This window comes from Lonchura striata, chromosome 1 (assembly GCF_046129695.1).
Source record: "Lonchura striata isolate bLonStr1 chromosome 1, bLonStr1.mat, whole genome shotgun sequence".
NCBI classification, from domain to species: Eukaryota; Metazoa; Chordata; class Aves; order Passeriformes; family Estrildidae; genus Lonchura; species Lonchura striata.
In genome coordinates, this window is record NC_134603.1 from 37,751,870 (window position 1) to 37,777,665 (window position 25,796).

At 35.6% G+C, this 25,796-nt stretch overlaps 1 long non-coding RNA gene across 1 annotated transcript in view; it reads right to left on the reverse strand.

Moving 5' to 3' along the window:
- Positions 1-3,363: 3,363 nt before the first annotated feature.
- Positions 3,364-25,796, reverse strand: part of LOC144247157 (uncharacterized) — a 29,760-nt gene continuing 7,327 nt past the window's right edge. The window contains exons 2-3 of the long non-coding RNA XR_013340855.1: positions 15,864-15,913; positions 3,364-3,562 (exon numbers count right to left, since the gene is read on the reverse strand). This is a non-coding gene — a long non-coding RNA (uncharacterized LOC144247157). The remainder of the gene's footprint in view (positions 3,563-15,863; positions 15,914-25,796) is intronic.

The window sequence follows — 25,796 nt, forward strand, 5'->3', positions numbered from 1 at the left end:
ACCTTACACCTGCAAAGGCCTAAGAGATGAGACAAAAGTAAGTACTAGAAGATGCTTTAACAGCAATCGTGTTTCCTTACTTGTACCACTGGCAAAAATCTGTCCTTAAAAATGTCAAGAACTTATGTTGGGTTTAACAGTACTAGAATCTTGGTCATTGGGTTATGTTTCTAGCAGAAAGAAATAGTATTCAAAGACAGGAGATGAAAATGGTTACAGACTACACACAGTTTCTAAGTGACTGAAAAAATCAGGATGATTTGATCTGCTTAATTTTAAAAAATCCAATAAAACCAGTAAAAAACTTCCAAAATAAACAAATCAGAGGAAATATATTTGATTCAGCTAAAGCAACAAATGTTGTTCAGAAGGTCAATAAGAAGCTTCTATTCATCTTCTAACAATACAAGAACAAAAAGTTCTGATGAACTAGAAAAGCAATACAGTTTTGCACCATTTGCAATTAACCTGTGAAATTGCCTGTCATGAAATATCAGTGCATGTGAGAGTTTAAGAGCTTTTGAAAAAGAGATGACATTTCATCTGAGTAATGAGAACATCCACAGTTACTTTGGCAAAAAAAATATTAATTTGAACAGGACACTAACTTTCAGCATATTAACCAATTTTCATCTAAGGAATTGAAATAATTTTTGCCTGAAAAGATCTTTTAAAGAGTCTCTCTGCATTTCACAGGTTATTTTGTAGTGCCCACAGCTAGTCAGACACTGTGACCACAATTGTGCGGTGTTTCTTAGTGACTAGATGGTCCACTGGCAGTGTCTTGCACTCATTGTATCCAGAGATCAAAGATTTCCACACTGTGAAACATTTTTTTTTTAATTATTATTATTGCAAAGCACACAGATCCCTTCTGGAAGACTTTCCAGGCTCTAATTTGCTACTAGTTTTAACTTTCTAGTATTTTATGGATTCCAGAATTTAATTAGATTTGTATATGGTAGAATTAGTCTACAACTAACCATTAGTCTGAGAGTTTTTCCAAAAGCTGGAAAGTTCTATTGCAGAGTTTTAATACATGCAAGATTTTGGTCTCAGTCTTGCTTCCTGCTTATTACAAGAAAAATAACATTTCATTTTTTCTTATCAGTACAATTCACTGTTTTACCTATTGTGTCTCTTATATTCTTTGACATGACTTTCTCCTGTAACTATTCTTACTCTAAACTTTTTGTTATTGAGCACAATGCTTTATTCAGTCCACTCTCTATCCATGTTATTTCATTGTCTGGTTGTTTTGTGAGGAATGGTAAATGTGAAAAACTGTTCATTAAAATAATCCTTTCAGTTCCTACATGCTACACTTCTACAGATACACACACACACACACACACACACACACACACACACACACACACACACACACACAAATACAGAGACATACATTGTACTTGCACTTATCAAGCTAAAAAACCCCAAAACTTTCGTAAATCTGCTCTATCCCTACATAGAAATGTTAAGGTGTTTTTTCTTAATGAAAACTAAGGGTAGGGAAGAGAAGTGAGAAAGGGAAGAAAAAAGGACTTTTTACAAATTTCAATATTTTCCTATTGAGCAAAAAACAAAATGGGTTTCAGAAGTCATTTCAGAAGGTGAAAGACTCGAACAACCAGCCAAAGTTACTGATGTCACACTACTTTTCCTTATTGAAACTAAAGTATCTATCTTTAGCCTTTCATTTCACAAATAACTGACTTAACTGTAACCTTTTGAACTGTTCTGGAAATGGTTGTCTACCAATTTAATCCAGTAAAATAATTTGAATAGCTAACTAGCTAAAAGAATGGAACCAAGCCTGTAAGTGGGGTTAGGATACTTGCCTGTTGCACAGGATGACTGGAAGCTTCTGATTATGATTCCATCTTTGCCTTTTTCTCTAGTTTATTGATTATTGTGTACTTGGGAAAAACATGCTGAAGTCTTTAAAGCACATGTGTTGAGGTGTTCCTCTGACTTACCCTTTTTAAAAGTCCATTTCTAATGACATTTTATGGAAAGCAGGCTCCTAGGCTAAATTACTATCTCTGTTGCTGTTTCTTAACATCATATTAATTTCAAATCTAAATGAACATATCTGAGTATTTGATGAAATTATCATTGAAATGGCATGTTCCTTAAACCAAATAAATCTGCATTTGCAGATAAAAATATTCAGGTGAAAAAAACCCAAATCACATTTATTGTCAATACACCTGTTTTCCTGTTTTATTTTAGAACACCTAAAAATCCAACACATTGCACTCTGTATTTTGCACACTCAAGAGCTCTATCCCCGTGTTCATGAGCCAATATTTTCATGTCTTTTTATCTGTTGTATAGGCATTTTAATAACTATAATATAGAATAACCTTCAAATATAGCATCCGGATTGAACATACTGTGGTATAATACTGCAAGAAATGTCATTGCAGCAATGGTCCTAATACAATTCGGATGTAATGCATTGATTGAAAAAACTGATTACGTGCTCATGGAAGTGATTGTTGATGACTCAAACTCAAACTCACCAGTCAGATGCTGGGTTATGTGGAAGCTAGACAGTTGCACGAAGGTATGAGCTGTCTGTGGCACAGCACCTCGCCTATGTTGGGTTTTGTCAAGGTTCAGTTAAACTGGACAGTAAGGGAGATACATTAGGATCTGTTGATGGCAGAAATGCCTCTTTCAGTAAGAGCTAGTTTCCTATTTTTCAATCCTTGGACTGTTATCTCAACACAAAATTACACTGGTTTGCAGAAGTAAGGTGCTACTTGACATGAATAAACTGTTAAGATTGTGTCTGCTATGAATTCTGAAAAAAAAAAAATCTACAGTCAGCCATTTACTTTGGAATAAATCTGAGTCCTTATGGTCATATGCAGAATTAATACATAATTGGTTAGAATCCTTCTTCAGCTTATCACCAGGCCATCTATCATGTAAACTCAACTGGATATGGGGAGATGGACAGAGGTTCTCCCCATCCCTGCTGCTGCCTTTATGGAGAGTCTCTCTAGAACAAGCTCCCTGGGGTGCTCCATTAGCTTAAAACATACTGCATGGCTCTTTTTTTTCCTGTTCCTGCTTTTCTTTTGTTTTCCAGCCAAAAATCTTCAGAAGCTTTTAAACAACAATGAGGCCAGAAGAGATTGTTGTCTAAATTTAAAGAGAAGAAAAGTCAACAGGGAGCCTCCTGCACACATGATTTCTTTCATTCTCTATTTCTTGCATTAAGCCAATTACTTAATGGACAGAAAGTTATTTTACAATCCTTCAGAGTGTGAGGCAGATTACAGAAAAATCTCCCTAAGCAATGGAAAACAATGTATAAATAATAAGAACCTAATCATTTCCTTTAATGAAAAACTGCTCACAAGGGAGAAAAGATACGCATGCATATGCACTATAATTAAGTCATCCTACTTACATGCTCATGTCCCCATGAAGCATGCTCTCAAGCACCATTCTGAAGCTCAAATGCTGCTATGCCTCGTGACCCAAGACATATGTAGGGAGAAGACAGTGCTGTACTCGTGTCAGCTCATTTTGGCAGCTCTCCTGACTACAGAAAACAAGAGGTAGCTTTATCATTCTATTTCTGTTTTTACAAATTCTACAGAAGCCAGACATTTCTTCCATCACCAATCCCTGCCGAAAATACTCCCAAAAAACCAACCAACCAACCAACCAAAAAAAAAAAAACAAACCCAAAAACACAAAAAGAAAAACCCACTAAAAAAAAACCTCCAAAAAAATAAATAACTAAAAAAACATACACCCAAAAAAAAAAAAAAAAAAAAAAAAAGGAATACAAGGAAACACTTAGCAACAAATCAACCCAAACCCAAAGACCCAAAGAAAGAAGATCCAATACTTTCATACTTAGGTACAGGTGTAGAGAAGACTACATGAGTTTAAAGTCTTCTGATATTAACCACATTGTACACTGTACAGTTAAGGCAGCTTACTGCTACTCAGCTGGGGTTTGAACAGTCCGAATTTAAAGTCTCTCCATATCAGATGGGGTAGATTTAAACATTCAGCAGCTTTTCCCTGTTCAGTATTAATAATCAGTTCCTGGCTGTAGAGAAGCAGGAACCAAGACACGACACAAACACTTTGTATGCTTACCCAATAGCACTACTATCTATCTACCTATCTTCCAGCTAATAAACATGGTAATAATTCCTACTGTTGTGAAAAATCATTTAATGTAAAATATTCCAATACTAGCAATTAGAAGGGACAAAAAGCTTGGAAGGACCTAGTAGATGTTAGCTGGCGATATATATTTCTATCCAGAAAATCTGGATGCCAGTTTCAGAATCGTTTTGTAGTTTGAATTATTTCCTAAAACAGTATGAGAGGCCGAAAAGCTACCATTATGGAAAAACACTGATCTAAACCCTCACAAATACTCAGAAAGTAGTGCTTGACCTCCTCTCTTCCCTGTACAGTAAAATTATGTCTTTAATTTACATACAATTTATATTGAATTTCAGAATATTTCTGTCAATTGGATTTCACCAACAGCTCTTATAATTCTGCTTTATGCTTTCTTTGTGTCCAACATTAGCAGCTATATTATTGGCAGATGTGCTTTTCCTTAACATCTTTTTGAGTTGCAGTTCCTTCCAGCCCAGAATGGGCAGGTACTTTCCAAAGTAATTTTATGCAGATCTATCAAACTCTGTCTACATTCTGGTCGATGAAGTGAATTCTTGACAGAAATGCCTTCTCAATAATGATATTTTGAACCATTCCAACTTATTTCTGGAGTTCCATCAGTGAATTCACCTTAACAGTATAAAAAGCATGACTAGTGAGCCATGGAGTGCAACTAGGACATTTTGGTTTTGACAGCTTTAAACACATTTCAGAATATATTGGTTTAAACAATTGATAATTTTAGTACAAAAAATTTGAAGATGGCAGGTGGGGGTCAAGGAGATGGAGGAGACAAAACTGGCATCTGTAAGATGAAAGAAGGTGATGTTCTCCAAACGCATGTTGTCCACAAAGGAGTGAAGGTGTGTGGGAGCTGCAGTTCACACTTTAAAAATGTTAAGTATCCAGTTGTTTTGAGTCCTTTCAAACAAATAGGGGAGCTCCCACTCACATCAGCAAGTTTTTACTACTATCTTCCTTTGGTATTTCTAAAATGTATATTTATTTAGTGCTGAAGATGTAAAGGAAGTAATATTTGACTCAAAACCTATTTCATTAGGCTGTTTTGTGACTATTAAATGAGCATTTGGGCTGACAAAAATGAGTTTCTGTTTTGTGCCATCATATCCAGTTATGCAGTGAAATTAATTCTGTGTTCAAAAAACCTATTGAACACGCCAGTCCACTAGTGTATTTATTTAGCACAGAATGTCTGGAGGTGATTTTCTATCAATCTATTTGTGCTGTATAAGTATTTTGCATTCACTACCACCCTCTTTTAAGAATGTGAATACAGCACGCAATAATGGAGTTTTGCAAATCTCAGAAATTATTCTTTGTGGAAGATGGCAAAAAGACCCCCACCTAATTAACCCATGTGCTATTTTGTTCACTAAATTCTTCTTTAATGGTTAGTATGCATTTATGAAAAGGAGTTAAAACTGCCATAAGGTTTAGTACATTCCATTTGTACACCCTCTGTGAATTTATCATGTGATAAATAATACTTTTCCAATCTGAACACAGCTGTAAAAATCCCCTCAGCTGTCACTGTTGCCCAAAACACTGTTTAGCCTATTTTCCCTACAGCTAAACTGGTTCCTTGTGTTATTCTCATGTCTGATTGTTTTTCTAGCAGGCATCCCACTTTTTGGCTTTTTGGATCATATTTCCTTTTTGCTCATTTGCTCATGTACTGTGTGTATAACATACTGTATTTAGCTAAGGAATTTTTTTTTTGCTATTAGAAAAAGCACAGTTTCTTGTATCATTATCTTTCAAATATATTGATTATACAGTCATCTAAACCTATATTTGTAATATATACAATGAACATTGATGGAGCTTCTAAGAAAACTGGTATTTTATGTTTGGTTGTTTTTTTTTTCTGGTATTGCATCTACTTTACAGAATGATATTAAGCTAAACAGAAACTCAAAGACAGTCCTAACATATTTCTAATTGTTATTTGATTCTCCTGAAGCATTCTCATATAAGATTAATTTAGAAGATTTCTTCACAGCCCTTTTCCGATAGCTCTAAAAGACAGTTAAGCAGCTGTTTTTACTAAAGAACAAAGAAATTCAGGTGCACTGTAGAGGTTTTTTTTGCCTCGATACTGCTTTGGCTATGAGAACTAGGGTGGAGAGACAGAGACAGGCAGAGAAGAAAGCCTTTTTCAAGGGTCATTACTATTAGCATCATCACCTGCTCAGTGGATTCTGGTTCTCTCCCCACTTTCAGCTGTTTTTTCCTCTGCCCAGATGCCTCCTCTGTTGATTGAATCATAGAATTACTTGGGTTGGAAAAGACCTGTAAGATGATAGAGTCCAAGCATTAACCTAACACTCCCAGGTCCACCACTAAACCATGTGCCTAATTGCCACATCTAAGTGTCTTTTAAATACCTCTTGGAATAGTGATTCAACACTTTCCCTGTGAAGCCTGTTACAATGATTTAAAATCCTTTTGGGGAAGAAACTTCTGCTACTATGCAATCTAAGTCTCCCCTGGAGCAACTTGAAGCCTTTTCCTTTTGTCCTATTGCTTGTACTTGGGAGAAGACACAGGCCCCCATCTCAGGAGCTTCCACAGTGAACCAGACCAGAGAACTGGTGTCTGTTAAAATTAACGGGTTTTTTTGACCAATTTCACCATCTGATCATCTTGCCATGTGGCCTCCCAGCTATGCTCCCCTTAGACAGGAGGCAAGAACAGAAGATGATGGGCAGGAGGACAAATGTAGACAGAAGGAGCTTAAGCTGATGTTGATGCTAAAGTCTGTGTAAGTTTGGACAGCCCCAATGTAGATGGTGTCATACCATTGAACTTCTGACAAAAATAAGGTATTGGCCAAAAAGAAGCCTCAGTACAAAACCTGGAAAAGGAGCTTTCTTTGTCAAAAGAGTCATGTCTTCAGTCATTTTGCAAAGGAGCAGACCTGAATTAAAGATATTGCCCTCTGCTATCAGTTTCTGGTGATTTTAATAAATGAAAACACAAATCAGTGAAAATGGCTGGAAAGCAGTTGAAATAAGTACAAAAAATAGAAGCCTGAAAGATCACTTTGTCCATTCTTCTGTTTTTCTTCATAAAGTAGCATGAATCAAAAAATGAGGTCAGCAAATTATGCAGTTGAAAACAGTGCTCCTTACCCATCTTGCTTAGTAGGCCAGGACACCATTACACTTGTTTATGAGAAATCTTCCAGTGGATTCATTTAATTATACAGCATATTGGGTACTTCTTTTGGCCAATCGTTCAATATTTTATTTTCCAGTAGCCCAACTGATATAATAGTTGACAACTGCTAGTGGCAAGAGTGTGCTTATGTCATAAAGCTGAATGCTTTGCTAGGTAGTTTCTCCTTTGAGAACGCAGCTTCCTTCAAAACCCAAGAGCTGTATTTCAGTCATTAGACACACAAAGGCATTACTGCAGCTGAGCACAGGGCTGTGCAGCAGCTGAGTGTTGTTAACTGTTGGATCAGTTTTAACAAAAAAACAAATGCAAACTGATGTAACACATCTTTGCACTCCTTAATTGTCTGCAAAATATTGTTAAAATAATTTTTCATGCCCTACCAAGAACTGAAACCTGATTTCAATAGAATCTGAAACCTCTGCATTGATTTTTTCATTACTCTTTCCTAGTAACCCCTTCCTCTTCTGTCAAAATATTGCTTGAATCTTTTTCTTTTACACAGCTGGTATATCTATTATGCATCTTAAACAGAGGAAGGCTCTTGTTCTATAAAGAGTGAAGCACATACTTAACTTTAAGTTTGCAAGCTGGCCATAGAATTCCAAGTTGTTTTAGCTTAATAACTCACATAACTATCCCAAGGATTGGGTCCATAACCATGTAAGGATAAATATAAGATAAATATCAGAAACACAAATGAAAATACTTGAGCATATGCACAGCTTACTGTGGCAATACTAAGTCATTAGGGGTGATTGCTTGTGCCAGGAACTTAATATAAACATTAGATGATTTTGCATCTCCCTGATTGATCATACATTTGTTAGAGATGATGAGATGAATTTCATATTTCTGTACAGCCTGAAAAAAACTAATAAAATGGAATAGGGAGCTATGAAACAGAGAAGACCTTCTTCCAAATCCTGAAGGTCATTACTTCATGAATACAGAAATATACCAGCTCTTGGTAAAAAGTACAAATATATTCTGTAGCATAATGCTCTGTATTTATATTTTAAACAATTTAATGAAATATTAAACAGATTCAGTTTGAGATTCTGTTATTAAGCTATAGGAAAGGTCATGACAGTAGAAAGACTGCAATAGCTACTCTGAACAAGGTATCTTGTTATTCAATAATAACATGAAGTTTTAACCTAGAACTGATATGCAGTAACTAAAAATCATAAAATCATAAAATCATAACTTTCTTATTTTCTATTTTCTGTCAGCGATGTTTTTTGCAGTGAGGGGGGGGGGTGTTTTTCCTTTAAAATATTATTTTCTCTAACTCATCTCTTTCTTATCTTTTCCTTTAGTCTTCCTTTCTAGCCCCTGTCTTTTCCTCTGCATTCTCCCCTCCCCCCACTTCTCTTCAATTTGATCTCATCCATATGGTCTTAGACAAATTGGCTGCAAAAGATCTGGGTAAGGTGAGCAGATGTCCTGTGAAAAAAAGTCATCAGGGTGTCCATTTTTTCCCATTTCTTCATATTACACTACTCAGTTGCACAGTAGGGGAAAAATAATAGGCAATTTACATAAGAAATCCTTGGATAAACCTGTGTTGAAATACTGGAAAATAAACTTTTGCAGGAGTTTGTCAAAATTAAAAAAGAAAAAACAAAAAACATTGTTCATTCTTTGCAGTTATGCCAGCAGGTTGTCTAAAACATCTGCTCTGGTAATATGTCACAAGAAATAGCCTGTGCAGGTTAGGCCAGTACATAATAGAGGTAAATGTATTTTTAAATGCCAGGTTTTAAAAGAAGACAGATCCGCTTGGTATCTCATTATAAGGGAAATGGCTTTTCATGTCACCCCATCAGTAGTTGTGCAGCTTTGGGGAAAGTTTCAAAGGTTATGATCCATGCCTTTTAACTCTTAAGTAGCTTCCAATTTTTGCAGTGAAAAAACTCTGGATGGTTTATTTCTCAAGTAATAAAATTGACTCTTTGTTTTTCTTTAAAAAATGAAAGGGAATTTCCATTATGAAAAATATTCTTCCTATTTCTGGGCAGGAAATATTCCCATTAAGGGAATATCTCATGGGGTTCCTACCCCACATATTTGCTTCTCTGCATGTTCATGTTCATATACATAGACAACTCTCAAAAATCTTTTTTGGCTGATTCTGACTTAATGGCAGCATATTACTGAAGTAAAATGACTGATTTCCCTAGAAGTGCCTAGTCACATCAGTGATGCATAAATTCAGCTTTCATAACACTCTGGCTTTCTCTGAAGGTTGAAGCATAGATCTGCCAGAAGTCAGTAATCCTTGCATTAACCGGAAAATTTTGGGCTTAAATTCAGGAAGTCATTAATACGTGTTCCTAAATTAAGTGTGTTTGCACAATTTTGCACAAAGAGAAATATTTAAGTGCATATTCATATGATTTACTAAATCATGGATTATCTAACAGAGTACAAAGAACTTTTAGGTGATACAAGGTTCCTGACTAAATTCAACATGTATATATGTGATTCCCTTGGAATCTTAGGATCTTGCAGTTAGGCAAGTATTTAGAGGTATGGGGAATCAGATTCATATCCTTATGTCTACAATACCAAAAGACACGAATTTCCTTGTGCTTACACTCTTTGTAAGCATATAATGAAAAATAAAATACAAATTACACTGACCCAAGTAAGAAGGTAATATCTTCATGGGTAGACTGTGGTTATCTCTGAGGTTAAAGTGTTGTTAAACAATTGCTCATGGGGAAACACACAGATTCTTACCAGTTTTGACTAAATTTTTAGTGAGAAGTCAAGAATATATTTCTCATTAAACACTTGGAGAAATCTTGCTCAAAGTAAAATTGACCTGCACAATTTTTAATTTACTACCAAAAAGTCCTTGATCTGCCCATTTTGGAAAATATTTTTCAAGATATCCCAGTGCTCTCTTGCTGACTTTTGTGGGGGGGTTCCAACTCTAGTTTTTCACAGGCAAAAAATCCTGTGTTGTAAAAGCTTTTTCTCTTGTAGCTATATACAAAATAATAAAACTCAAAATGTTTTTCAGAATATAATGACTGTTTCTTCCTTTCTTGATTGAAACTGAAGAGAAAAATCTTCCCTTTCATTCCTATAGGCTAACTCCTACATCTATTTTTTTTAAATAAAGCACTGTTTCCTATGTTAAAAAAGTTGAACATATTTTAAAACCACAAATAAGAAGTGTGAGAAATATGGGAAATGAATCATGAAGTATAAAAATGTGTCAGAAAAATAGGACCTGATTATCTGGGGAGGCTTCTGCTTGCATTGATATTACATAATAGTACTCTGGTCTGAACTACTCTCAATTTCTTAACCAAATTACCCTTTAAATTACCAAGCAAGGGCCATATGCTTTCCTCATTTATGCTGCGCATATCTCAGATTTTCACTTAATTTAAACAAGAGAGACATGATAATTGTCTCTTTAGCTTAAAGGAAAACCATGTGCTCTTCTTTTAGTGCAATTTTCTCAAAGTTACCATGGTGAGAAACACTATTTCAGAGTCCTCCTGATCTCTGACTCAGTCCAGAAGTTGTATTTTTTTAACTTCTTTACACCATCATCTTTCTAGTGGAGGACTAGTCAAGAGTCTTTTTCAGTACTTCACAACGGCTACTTTATTTTTCTAAGGACAGTTATGGTTGGATAAGTAGCATTTGAAAGAAGAAAAAACCAAGGTTTAAAAATTAACTTTAATTTGTTCCTCAATTCAAATTCATTCATAACTCACCAAGACCACAAAGATTAATAATGTGCCTAAAATTATGACTAATATTTAGATAACTCACTAAATCTGGGTTCATTTCCTTGAAAATATTGTAACTGTACAGATGTCACAATGCACAATTTAAGACAGCTTATGTCCATATGTCTATAATTTGATCAAGTGAATTTTTTTTTACTTGGTGTATTTTCACATGATTTGTGGTACTGAAACATTTAGTCCTCCACTGTTTCATAGGTTGCCAGGATTGTTTTTGTGTGCTGCTGTTTTACATGAGAGAACCAAAATGGTAAAACCTCTAACAGGAACTGAGGCTAGCTACTTGCATATATATTAAACTGTTGGGCAGTATTAGGTTTGTTATGCCCCATTTCTTGCCTCTACAATATCATTTCCTACTTTTATTTCCAAAACATTAATATATGTAGTGTAAAAGAAACATGAATAAGCTGAATTAGGATTTAGCTGCAATGGTTTATGGACAGCTAGAGGCTTGTCACAAATAAGCAGACTTGATAAAATAATTAGTATGGGTGTAGAGAGAGGGAAACAACAGCATCTACTTCTTGACTTCCAAAATTTCTCATACAACAATATATGAATCCTATTAAATTCAACCAAAATGGTGACGTGAAGCACATGTCTTTCCATGCCTGTACCTCCCTTATGCTAGGTCAGAGAAAACAGAAGGCCATTAAATCATGAGGGTTTCTATATGAGTGTGAATGTGGGATGGTCGCACTAGAGGGAAGATCAAATTCTCCAAATCTTTCTGTGGGGAGCTGACAACTCTCTTATCAGGAGATTAACACATCCTAATTAATAAAGGTTTTATAAGACAGAGCAAGTCCTCCTGTCATTCATCTATAGCACTAAAGCAGGAATCTCTTTTGCTCTAGAGTACCATGTGCCACCATGCTCTAGGGTCTGACATCCAGCTGGACCTGGATGTGCTTTGGTGCAATTGCTTCACTGTTCGGAACGTGCTCCCTGGTAGAAACCCACATTTCAAAGGATTGTTTCCATCCATTCTTTCCCTTCTGCTGCAGCCAAGCATGACAGCTCCTCCATGGGCTGCATTGACCTGCTCTTTGAGTTATGAAGGGATCCAACTCTTGGCTTCTCACATACTGGAAAGGAGAACATGTCTCTCAGGGACAGACAGCAAGAAGAGAGATAGAGACAGATGATTTTTGAGCTCAACATCTAATTTAAATTTGGACACAAGCCAAGCAAAATGGAAATTGTAAGAGCAAGAGAAAGACTGAGAAGTAGAGGAGAAAAAAGGCACTCAGATGGGTTGGATTTGCAGCTTTTTGGGGTTTTTTTGCCTCTGTGTAACTTTTCAGTTAGCTGAAGTAGAAGGATATTTTTCAATGATATTTTTAAAGCTACAGTACCCCTGAGTTTTAGTTATGATTGAGTAACAAAATGTATCTGTATAGGATTGACATAATCTTGATGTCATGAGTGATATTTTTAGGTTTGTGTACTTTTTTTTGTGGGGGTGTGGAATAGGTTTTAAACTCTGGTCCATCAGCACTGTTTTATGGGCCTGAAGCAGCTGAGTCCCCCATTTTATAATCAGACTTCAGAAAGACAATCTGTGCTCATAAATGTGTGGCAGAAGTCAATGAATGCCAGTGTTGCATCCTATTGAGCAAAACCCTAAGTAAATCTTAAGACTGCATACAGCAATTCGTTGGCACCCAAACTCAATCCACACAGGGAAGGAGATAAAGGACAGTACCATATCTGTGTTATGAGCAACTTAAGTTGTATTAAAGTTGTGGCTAGAAGGGTAAATCAGTAGCAGAAGTCTGAATTTAAAAAGAGCCAACAACAGGGTTTTATATCAAAATTTTCTCTGCCAATTTCACAAATTAAGTATCATTTCCTACTTTTCTGTCCATTCACAGTATCCTTTGTTCCCACTATGAAAATCTGATGGCAAAGGCCCAGTTCAGTGTAACACCATAAAAATACCCTCAACAGTAATTTATATTTTTATAAATTTTTTATCTTGCTCTGGGTTTACTAAATTCAGTTGTCTAGAGCAACACTTTGGCAGATAGCAGACATCTCCATGCCAATTCTAGAGAGACTATCAGACTGCCATTCTCATTTTCATCCTCAAGAGACCTTCATCTTTCCTCTTTTATCATGTGCGTTCAGTCCACATATGAGGATAACACTGTGGCACTGTTCATATAGTGACGTGTGTGCTTATGCTGTTCATGTTGAATATGTCTGCCATAGTTACTCAACACAATGCAAAAAACACATTAATTCAGTTTTGGAATTGGAATGTCAATGGCTGGTAGGGAATAATGACAGTGGAAGGATTCAAAGAGTGTGAAAGGCAGCAAAAAGGATTTATATGCACAATTTGGTGTAACCTATTAGTTTCAACAAGCAGCAAGTTCATTCAGTGTGGATCTGTGGCACAGTTGCAACACCTGTGCAATTTACTTGGTCTGTTTTCAATGCTTCTCACTTTCTACCATGATACAACTGCCTTCACCTTGTGTACAACAGGCCTTAACTTCCCTTTTGGCATGTGGTCAAAAGGAGATAAACTCCTTTCACTCTTTGTGAAAATAAATATTAAGTCAAGTCAAATGAAATTCTGTGGCTATTCTGTATAGTAGTCCTATGGTAATTATTTTGTCTTCTGATTACCTCAAGTAAAGTAGGACATAGACAAACCACAGGATGGTGGATCTTCAGCACATGCATGTCATGCACACACAGAGATGACAGAATTATCAAACTGATTGTAAAATTAATTTTGTTAACTTTATCTGTGGTGGAGGTGGAAAATATGAGCTGCTGAATAAATAGAATGAAGAGATAATAGAATTACTCAGCCTCATTAAATGGCTACACATTGTGCTATTTAGTAATTCATTCAATAGCAAGGTGTCTTGAAGAGCAGGTACAATAGATTATTAACTGTAGGGGGACTGCACTCATAAAGACATAACTGTTAAGAGGAATCAATGCATTCTGCTCAGCACCATATGCATAGAGACATAGAACAGTTATTATTACAACATCATCTCAGCTTGTTTAACACAGCTATCCCTGTCCTTTCACTCTCTTCTTTTCTCTGCTTTCCTCCTTTTTCTTTTTACAGAATCTAACTCTATAAAGGAACATAACAAAATCTTTCAAATTGAAATCTCACACCTCTCCACCCTCCTTAAGGAAGGAATGCATGCTATCAACAATACACATTAATCAGTTACAAATGAAAGTAGTAATAATCTGCCATGCTCTTCTGCCTATTAGCATAAGTAGCATGAAATGATAATTTAATAGTATGCAGTACTTCACTTCATCAATAAAAGTATCCAAGCAGCAAAGCACAAACACTAACAAGTGTGCAGCACAGACAATTCTCATCACATCCCCAGGACCTGGTTCATTTTTCATCAGCTGAAATGCCAGCTTGCCAAGTCACAGAGGGAGGAATGAAAGCTGCTACTTCTGTCTCACTAATGTGTGAGAGGGAACAAGGCTGCCACTTCCTTAGCACTGCCTGCCTGAAAAGTTGTAATGGCCCCATGGTGTCACCAGCAGGAACTCTACTATCCCCTTCTGCTGCTTCTATAGCAGATATTTTCCAGACCTGTTTAGAGAACAACTAGCTCTCCCTTTTCTTATCATCTTATCTCACCTTGGAAATGAAGATTCTTATGTCTGTCTCGCCCTGCATGGAGGTGCAGTGCACCACAGTCACCTGACTGACACACCAGCAGTGCCTTGCTGGGACCCCATTTGCAGCTTGGGTGTCCTGTTGTGGAATCGCCATCCATGGAAGTGGTCAAAAGGTGTGTGGATGTGGCCCTTGGGGACATGGTGCAGTGGTGAACATGGTGGTGCTGGGTTAACATTGGATTTCATGATCTTGTAAGTCTTTTCCATCTTAATGACTCTGACTCTAATGGTTGGGTTATTACAGTGGTTCCCACTAAGACAGACTGTTGTCCTTACATATACTGGTTCACCAGGTGAAAACTTTCATCCTGGTGAAGCTGGATGGAAATCCTCTCTCAAAGTGTTCTGTGGAAATTGGCATTTCCACAACAAAAATATATGCCTAAATAAAAGATATGTTTTGCCCAAAGTGAAACAAAATGGAAGTATTTTCTTACAGGGAAATTGTGACTTGTATCTTACCCTCCTGTCTCCTCAGGGAAGACTCTGTCCCTCAAGGGTTATTGCTGTCTCTCATCAGCTTTTACTGATGGTGCCCTTACTGAAGGTACAGCCCAGGCCACAGAGACACAAAGGGGAAGGCAGTTTTTGTCACACAGCTGCTATGTAGTGCCCTGGCAGCTGCATTAACTCTGAATCAACTGAAAATATTTTCACATTCCAAAACTGATAATTATGTTTATGCTGACAGCTCTGCAAATGATTTTTCAGCACATTTTAATTTTTTTAGTATTATCAATATACTCAAAATAATAATATAAGAAGATGGGGAAAAAAATTTAAAATTGATGCCAGAGTCCTGTGTTTATTTTAATTTTGAGAAATAAAACCATATCAACTTGTCCACTCCCATAGCTGTTTCTAAATACAATACATACAGTTCCTACATACACAGTAACATTGTGGTAACCAGCTCAGAAGAACAATACTTTTGTTTATTTAATTTTTGGGATTTTGGCTGCCTATAATATTTTTCAAATAAGGCTACCTAATACCCAAAGACGAGTTCATGTGTCCCCTGCCATTTATATGTACCTGTAATTCAGCCATTGCAGAAATTTCAGGCGAAGATCTTCCCTGTAGTCCTACAAAAATTTTGAATATCAGATGTAATAATAAAAGTTAGGAAGACACACTCATAATCCAATTAAAGTTACAAGAAAGTGGATGAAAAATTAAATAAAAATTAATATTTCCTTCAGAATTCAAGGCTCTTCCTTCCAACAGACTTGTAAAAGATCCATGCTAGCTATCAATCCTATAGTTAGTTAAAATTTATGTTGCAGCGGTTAGAAGAAGCTTTTTCCTCAACTGCTTTTAGTGACCAGAAACCTGAAAAATTTAATAAAATTTTAAAAATTGGATGCTCCAAAGTCAGATTTTATCCATCATTAATTTCCAGTAAAAAAGACTTTTTAAATGCAAAATACCTAATTATGTATATATATATATAAATATATATATAAATGTGTTAGTCCAGATCTGATAAGACTGAAGAATAGCATTAACCTCTACACAAGTACTACCAACATGATATATTCCCAAGTTACAGCATGAGACAAACTGCAGCTCACATATTCAGTTAAAAGTTGTTGTGTTTACAATTAGACACAGTCTGTGCTATGTTCACATCATGCCTGTGACATAACTTATGGGTGCCTTCCAACTCAAGATATTCTATGATTATATGATTTCTAGTTGTGTTGAGTTCCATGCTTGGTGCTCAATTCTGATGCTCAGCACAGATTTGCAAGGCCTGGAGCTCAATGACACTTTTTCAAAAACTCCATTCTCCTCTTCCTCTATCAGTACTAATAGCTGCAAAGAATCAAATCACCACGCTACTTAGCCATTTGGCCAGTAAGAAGAGCATATTTTGTATTTGCTGCTTGAAAGGAAATTCTCACAGGATTTTAGTCTGTGAAAGGCTGGGCACCAGTGCTCAAAAATATACGAATTGGTTTAATATGCTTGGAAAAGGGCAGATGTGATTATATTACTCCATTACACATGGAGGAAAACTAAGGCATAAAGATATAGAATGACTTCATAAACCCAGAAATAAGTACTGTGAACATTTCACTCCTTTTTGTTTATCACTTCAGCCACCTGGTACTCCCGGCAGCTAACCCAAACTTTTGGCTAGATGAGGAAAAAGTGTTTCTTCTGGAAAGCCATGTTGCATTAAATGCTCAATATGTAACCAAGTGGTTGTGTCAAGTGGAAAATAACAATTTTATGACAACTGTTTCTGTACCATTCTCTCATAGTGCTCAACAATTTATTATATGTAATGACATAATAATGAAATACCAAACATCTTTTTAGTAGCCACTACAATTACTTTTTTACTTTCCATCTCCATCATTTGGCTTTGATTTTAAAGTGAGAATTTATAACAGACAGTTCTTGTTTTCACTATGTTGGTTTAATACTTCGTGCCTTGGTGATTTTCAAATTAAACTTAGTTAATTCTATTACCATAAGCATAGCTAATACTTAATATTGTAGGTTTTTAATAATTTTAGGTTTCTTTAAAAAAAGAAGTCATACTGATACAGTAGCAATTTACCAGATTCCCCTGGGAAGAATAACTCAGCATTCAGTGCAGATTTCAATGCCTGGGTTCTGGATGAAGCCCATCTGTGGTTTACTGAAGTAGTAACCTGCCAACATAACCCTTTTTTATCAGAGTATTATGGGAAATTGCACACCAATGTCCCAACTCTACACCATGTTGTTCTGTGACACAATTAGGATCATATAATAACTTAGGTTGAAAAAACCAATGATTATTACAAATAATCCCTGTAAAGCTGTCTCTTGTCCTGGTAATAACTCGGTGATTATCCTTCACCTAAAGGAAATTTTCTGCCAAAGTTAAAACAATCATTTTATAAACAGATTTCAGTTGCAAAATCTACCACTGTAATATTGAACCCAATATATAACCAAGGATTTTCTGTGTTGAATGCATGCATCACCATAGCTAATTTGTGGAGATTTTGACACCAACTGAGGAAGTGGCACAGAAACATAAGTCTGAAATGGAATATCCACAACACATAGAAGAAAAGTAAATCAGTAAATCTAATGATGTTTTAGTATTCAGCTGGGGTCCACACATTTCCTGTGGAATATGTTAGTGATGTAAAAATGGCCCCTTAACATCACTTTTCCTCTCCAGTATGCAAAAAGAAAGCAAAAAATTGTATTTTGAAAACATTGCCAAGGTAATCTGAGCAAGCAGAACTGCAGCAGAGGTACTGTTATGTTTATCCTGACTCCTGCTTGTATAATAGCTGCAATGGGCCTGTGTGTGTTTACACTGGTCTGTTCACAGCACAGACAAAGAATAGTTTCCAGGTACTCTTACAAAAGGAAAAACTACGGCATGCCTTCTCTACAGTCTCCTGCAACTGTCATTGTCAAAAGTTAGAATAATAATTTAAAATAGGCCTAAGAATTTATAAAGCTCTGTGTGGCTTCCAGTAGTCCTTCTGTATGAATAATAGTCATTGAAAACCTCTGAGAATATCAGGGCATATAAGCATATATGAGTGACTGTTATCTCTTAATGTTTGATGGCATTGGCATTAACCATCAAAGCTTTGCTGTTCTGCTTGTACTTCATCACCTCGCTTTGCACTGATTTTGTCTTCCTCCAAGACAATCAGTTTGTCCTTAAAGTCCCATTTTAAAAGTTGTTGTTCTCATGAGCACAAATTGCATGCTGCTTTCACAAAAGTGCTATTTAATGCACACAGTACAGCTATTGCAAGCCATGTAGCTATTTAGTTCTTCTGATGGTTTTAATCCATTTGTACCCATGCTAACTCTTCACAATAGACTGTAGTTCTTCACATCTGTGGGGCTGCAACCATAGGAATAAGTTAATACAAGTACTGAGGCAAGTGGAGTTTCCTACCATGAAATATAAAACTGGATGTTTTGGCTTCACAGTTGAGTTTCTTATTGCACATAATGGTCACTCTTGCTAAGCTTTCAGGGTAAGTTTTTTTTAATGCTGCCTTGAAAAACATCCTGCAATTTTCAGCTAAACAAGAGTTTTCAGTAGAAAGGATTCCTCTGTGTCTTTCTGTGTTGCTTTTACTGGCTACTTTGATTTTCTGCTTCTTTCGTTGTTTTCCTAGACTACCATCAGGAGATGGCATTGATAAATGTAATTCTTGGCTCTCTCATGACATTAAAACCATTAAAAGTAAGTTCTCATGAGCAACTCATTGCTTTCTCCCAGGGAGTATTGTCACAATATGGATTTTCAGACTCTATGTCAAAAGCAGAACCAACAGAAAAAGAAATCAGGAACAAAAAAGCTTAAGGAAATGCTGGAAGCAATCAGAGACTTTTGTTTATAACTATTCTGGTGTTGTAATGAAGCTTCATTACAACAAAATCCTAGCTCTATAATAAAATGGAAGGGAGTCTTCTGTAGCACAATGCCTTTTTACCATTCCTAGCTATTCTTGGTGCACCAAAAAATTAGAGAAATAAGGTTTTACCATGTTTGGCTAGAAAGTAAAAGTAGGTTCAGTGATAAGGTCATAGCTTCTGCCCTGTCTAGCTGACAGAGCAGCAAGAGAAAAAAGTAGCCACATCTGCACTAGACTAATAGGAAGACTGACCATGTTAAAAATCCGAGCTCAAGTGTGAGAAGAAAAAGAGCTGATAGTTTGATAAAATAAAACCAGTACTTTATTATTACTTTTATCGGTCTTCCTTTTGACTGAACTGTCAATAAAATGCTCTGAGCACTCTGAACAAAAGATATTCCTTGAAGAATGTTCGTCAAACTGTTTTTTTTTTTTATATGATATCTCTAAAGAATAAAAGAAACAGTTTAAGTGATACAATAGCAGGCTGGCAAACAGTGTAAAGTTCATCACTCCCAAACAAGCTCTGAGCTGTTGTTCTTTAGTTTTGATGTCACATTTCTGCTTCTTCATTACAAGGGCCTTTTTCTATCACATGTGGATGTACTGAACAGTAGGGTGGTATAAAGATTTTCAAAATGGTTTTTACCAAGGGCTAGTGCTGCCTTTCATTTTTAAATCTCACATTGAAAGCTAGTTACAGACCACCTGCCTAGCCCAAGTAATCAGCAGCTTTTCTAAAGAACATTGTCTCCAAAGGAGTTCAATCTACATTGTTGTACACTCCTTTTTACATTTTCTCATTTGTCTGGGGACATGTTTCTCAGCTCCTTACACAGAGATACTCAAGAATTCCTAATAATAAATTCACTCTACAAAGCTGCTCCCCTACCATGAAAACACAAAACAATTTTTGGGACACTACCAACACCTAAGTAATTTTTTTACTGTGAGGATTGTCACAATCGTGATTAGAATGTAGTTCAGCTATGTGAAAATAAAACTATGCTTAAAAGTAATCTAAGTACCTATAGTCATTCCTCTGTCTATGTAAAATGGGGCTGGACTGAAAATCCCATTCAGTTTGGATTACTGTGTAGTATAGACTTACACTTAAGTCACAGCTTGCTTTTAAATTGATGGCTTGCATATGGGTGTCAGGCCAACCACAATCTGACCACCTGGAACTTGGTATCACATGCAAAATCTTTCCAAGAAGATTTAAATTCAGCCTCTGCTGAACACTGATTATCTTAACTAGATAGGAGCAAGAATGTTAATTACCTGCAAAGCTGAAATTGATAAACTTCTATATTTCACTTCAACCACTGCAACTTCTGCAGAAAGCATCTTGAGTTGCACAGATATAATTTTACAAGATAAGTATATATAAGCAATATAAGATAATTAAATTTTAGCATATGAAGTCACTGGACTCATTAGTATCTGTATATTTAGCAACATTCAAAAATCTGTACTTGCAGAACCATATTTGCATACTGAGTGCTTTATCCAATTCCTAAATTTCCATTTACATTAAAAGACAAAAAAAAAAAAAATTAAAACAAAGTATTTACATGTATTACTAAACAATTAAATTTCATTTTAAAAAAAAAGCTCTGCATCTGTTATTGTAGCAGTTTGTTTTGGATGTGCAACTTTGATAATTTATTTCAGTGATTCTCAGTCTGTGAACTATACATGTTTGCCATCATACCTTTAATTCTGAACAATACAAAGGTGGTATTCTTCTGCAAACCACTGAAGACCATTTGTTGTTGCAGACCATCGTTTGAGAACTGATGGTTTAGTCTCCTGAAAATAACTCTGTTGTACTAATGTAGTCTGCTGGGATATGGAATTGATGGCTTTGTTAATGGCTGTCTCCAGATGTTTAGTCTCTGTATTTTCATACATTTTGTTTTGGAGCTAATTACCTACAAGATAGCTCAGTTTTACAAGAATGCTGACAACAAACAAAGAATAGAGTGCAAATTATGGTATGCCAAAAGATACTGTGCTGATTGGAGCTTGAAACCAAGCTTTTAGTGAGTGGAGCACCTGGACCCTTGGAGCATCAACCTCTAACACCAAAAGCTCATAAAGTCCAGAAGCAGCACTTCAATTCAACAGAAACTACTCCTCAAAAGTTAATTTGCAGTGAAATTTTGTCCTAGAATATAATTATTGTGCGTATTAACAATTATTGAGCAAGAAGGAGGAGATGTTCTTTTAGTTGCCAGTGTATTTTGCAATTTGAAAACTAAGTTTGTGTTAAGATAAGAAGAAAATGAACTCTCTTATTTATTGCCTGACCAGATAAAATGAAATGTATATATAGTTGCACCTTTGATGTGCAACTTATTCTTGTATTTATTTTGCGTTTTGAAAGGTTTCAAAATAAAGAGCTACCTATTAATTTCTTTCATCTTTATTATTTATTTTCATAAGCTGCTAAAGCTGTGCTTTATTTATTGCGATTCATCCATACATAATTCTCTGTAGTTTAGAAAACTGGATCTAACATTTTCACCCCAACTTTATAAATTGCATTGATTTATTTCTGTCTCTAAGGCCTACGACCATTTATTACAACAACAAAACATCCTCCATTTCTGGTGATCAAGGAACAAAGTCTACTCATTTACTGTGTAGTGAGAATTGACAGATGGCCAAATGGGGTGATAGATTTGATTTTAATGTGTCTTAAGAGAGTAAATGAACCAAAGGCAATCTTCAACTCATGTGAAAAGTTGGATTTTTGTGTGGCTTTTCTGCAATAGTGAGGTACAATTCTCACAGCACTTCATTGATTTTCCAATCAACCATGAGCATTCAGTTGGCAAAAAAGCAGGGTCAAAGAATTTTTATAAAGGGGTTTTTTTAATTGTTTTTCTAGAACTGCACAAACAAGACTGAATGTAGATAACACAAAATACTCTTCAGTTTTTCGTGGTGGGGTTTTTTTTCTCCTGAAAAACCTTTGTGAATTTCACAGAGTTATACATTTTTAATTTTGCATCAAATGAAAAGATTTTGTCAAGAGAATCATCGGCATCATAAAATTAATGAGAATAAAATTTCCTCATATCTCTCCACCTGTTGTTTTAGCATATATCATTGATAACAAAGAACTTTTTTCAGTTCTCCCTTTAAACTTTGAGTAGGGATAGATTCTCTGTTTCAGAACATGAAGTAATACACAGAGCAATGCAATAAAGCCATAATACAGTAGATCACAACAGTTGGTCACTATGCTCAAGGAGCAATATATTTGTACATCCTTATGCATAGTTAGGGACACATAAAGTAATTATACCACGTGCGTCAAATAGTGTGTTAGACAGACCTCAGTTTGACTGGGGTCTGGTAAAAAATCTCTAAGGCATGCTTGAAAGTTGTCATATGAGAGGATAAACACTTCCAACCACAGCAAAAATATCTGAGAAAAATATAACATAATTTCAAGATTTGAGTGTTTACCAGAAGTGAAAATATTTACTTCCCTTGAGATAATTGGTTAATTTGTAACATCACTGCAGATTTTGTGAAATATGGAAGGTGTGCTAGAAGAGGCACGATTTTCCAGTCATGTGAAAAATGGTACACCTTTAAGAGGATAATGCCATCTAAAATGGTGAATCATTACTACATGGACACTTGCCTGAAAACTGAAAGCTTCTTTCTTTTTTTGTTTTGTATGCAAAGCACGTTGAACTACCTTCACATTGTGCCTTATACAGAGGGTCATACACATTTGCTGCTTGTTTAGTAATGCTTAGTATTTTACTTGTGTTTGGTATAATGCAGTATTTTGTCATAGCTTGTGCAGCTAAGATGAAATCCTCCCTTTCTAAGAGAGAAATTACGATACTTTTGCTAGCTGGACAAGCAGGCAAACTACTTTTTCTTAGCCTGTGGAAGGAATGTAGACATTTTCTCATGTTTCATATATGAAAAACTTGGTTTTATAAAAATTTTCTTCACATTTCAGAATTGAAGGTTGAAATTTGGATTTTGGAGATGAAAATTGATATCAAGAAGTATTTTTTTTCTAATTATCCATCTACAAATGGGATTAAGGTACTTAACAGTCCATAACCTTTTCTAATTATCAGTTGAAAGACCAGAGCTAATAAAAGTATACTCCCTGAATTAAAGTTGCTACACATTTTGTCATCTGAACCTCATTTTCCTTTTCACCCTTATGTAGGAATATTTATTTATTCTTCTGAATTTTTAAAGGAAGTTATGTATGCAAAAATAAAATTCTCTTTGCATTGAACTCTTTAGAAACATAAACTTTAGAAGAGCTTTGGATCAGGTTCTAAGTGGTTCCAGTGGGAGATGGAAAGAAAGCATGAAAAATTTGAGATTAAATTCCTAAATAATTTATTATCACTGAAAACAACAGAAGGAAGTCTGTTCATTTTCTTAAATACTGTTTTGCTCCTGTACTGTACTGAAGAATTTTTAGGAGGTTCAAGTCTTCAAGGATAACATGGCAACTCCTCCTGCCCTGGCTGTGCCTGTTTATCACTGATGAATCAGAATAAGCTGCTCTTTAAAAGGAAAAAAAATGGATAAGAGTGGGTAAATTAGATGAAATAATAATGGCTAAATAAGTCTGCTGGACCATGAGAAAAAATACTTAAAACTGGATTTAGCTGACCAAATCAAGGCATAACTATAGACATGGACAATACAGATAACTCCAGACATTTCAGATTCCTTTTGTCAATAATGTAGAAAAACAGGCTCATCTACAGAGTAATTTACTTCATCTTCAACTCAGCATTCTGTATAGCTGAAAGTAACCATGCCCTAAACTATCTTGTCTCTCTCTTTCGCCTATGAAGAGATTATGGGTTCATGAATTTCCATGTGGCACTAGTGCATTGCCAAGCTGGAAACATACTCAGATCTGGTGGGGACTTCTGGATTGTGGGATCTCAGGTAATAAATCTTTCTAAAATCAGCTTTGCTTAGATTGTGAATTTTTATGGTAAGGCTCAAGTCTTACTGTGCTCTACACACATAAAGAGGCAGAAGTTTGGATCAGACAACTTATGAAATATCAATATTTTTGCTATGTCTACTTAGTTGCATCCAATCCATCTTCCAGCTTAAAAACTATGCTGTTACCATGTCATAATGGTTAGAATGCTGTTACAATTTTGTGAGATTACTTTGGAGAAGGGATGATGTTATATCTTTAAGGAAATGTTTTTATTCTGTTCAACTGGTGTCTATGATCATGAGAATTTTCTTGAAGAACTCTTACTTCATTATTATTACATGCATGAATGTATGTACCACATTTTTGGTTAAAGTATGCAAAGTCCTCTTTCTCTGCTTCTTGCCACAATGAAGACAAGATGCTGTTTTTTCCTGTAGTGTACTTTATAGTTACCTGCTTGTGCCTTTCAATTTGTCTTGGAGCAAGGTTTTGCTACTCATTTGGCAAAATTCACATATAGTTTGGAACAATGCACACTAATGCCATGACATTCAGACTAAGCAAATGGCAATAATTTTCAACCTCACTAGTTATTTGGATATATCCAATTATTTGCATGGGCAAATGTGTCTGTGTGTATGTGTAATAGTGACTAATAATCTCTATATTCTTATTGACCCATCATACACACTCTGATTGAACTCAATAGGAAATGTTCATGCAGAAAAATTGTGAAATCAGAATAAGCATATAATTAAAAAAAATCTGTAAAAATTAGAAATTTAATTACAGAAACACATGCACAAGTTGTATTTCCTGTATAGTAACTGTGTTATTGACAGGGAGAGAAATGTTGGTTGCAGATCATTCATTTTGAAAACTAACGTATGTGTCCATCTTCCCTAGTCCCTTGTGTCTGTGCTGCTTAATGCCCTGAATATTAAAATAATTTTCATATCATAGTCTAAGATAGTTCATCTCAGATAAACTTTCCCCAAATGCTTTGGAGACATTGATGCCGTCGTTGTTGATGTTTATTTACTGAACAATAATCTCTACAAATATTTAAAAGCTGTGTGTTACCAGTGTGTAATTTCTTATATGTTATTTAATTATCCTGATAAAATATCTAGCCCACAGAAGCTCTAATAAATCAGTTATTAGCCACAGTAAATATTGGCTTAAAAGGAAACATCCTGATAATAAATGGAAAAAAACCACCATATTAACAAATTGTAAACCATCCAAATTATTTTTATTTTTAAAAAAGGGAAAGGAAAAAAAGGAGCAGCCTCATGGATCTGCGATGCCCATGTATTGTATCATCTGGTTCTCCTGTTACAGGTTTAAAGAGAGGTAGCCCTGCAAGGGGGGAGCTAAATCAGTGTTACAAACTCTGGACTGGTAGGATGCTACCATCCCTCTTTTGGTGATGACTGCCTATACTTTCATATAAAGGATTTTGGGTTAACTTGACCCACATCTTCACCAAATCCGTTTGATTTCAAGGAAAAAAGCTATTGAAGAGCTTGCTGCTGCCCAAGCTGGAAGAACTTGAGAAGCTTTATTTAGAGAAGTGATGATTCAAGAGAGGATAATAGGCCTCAAATGACA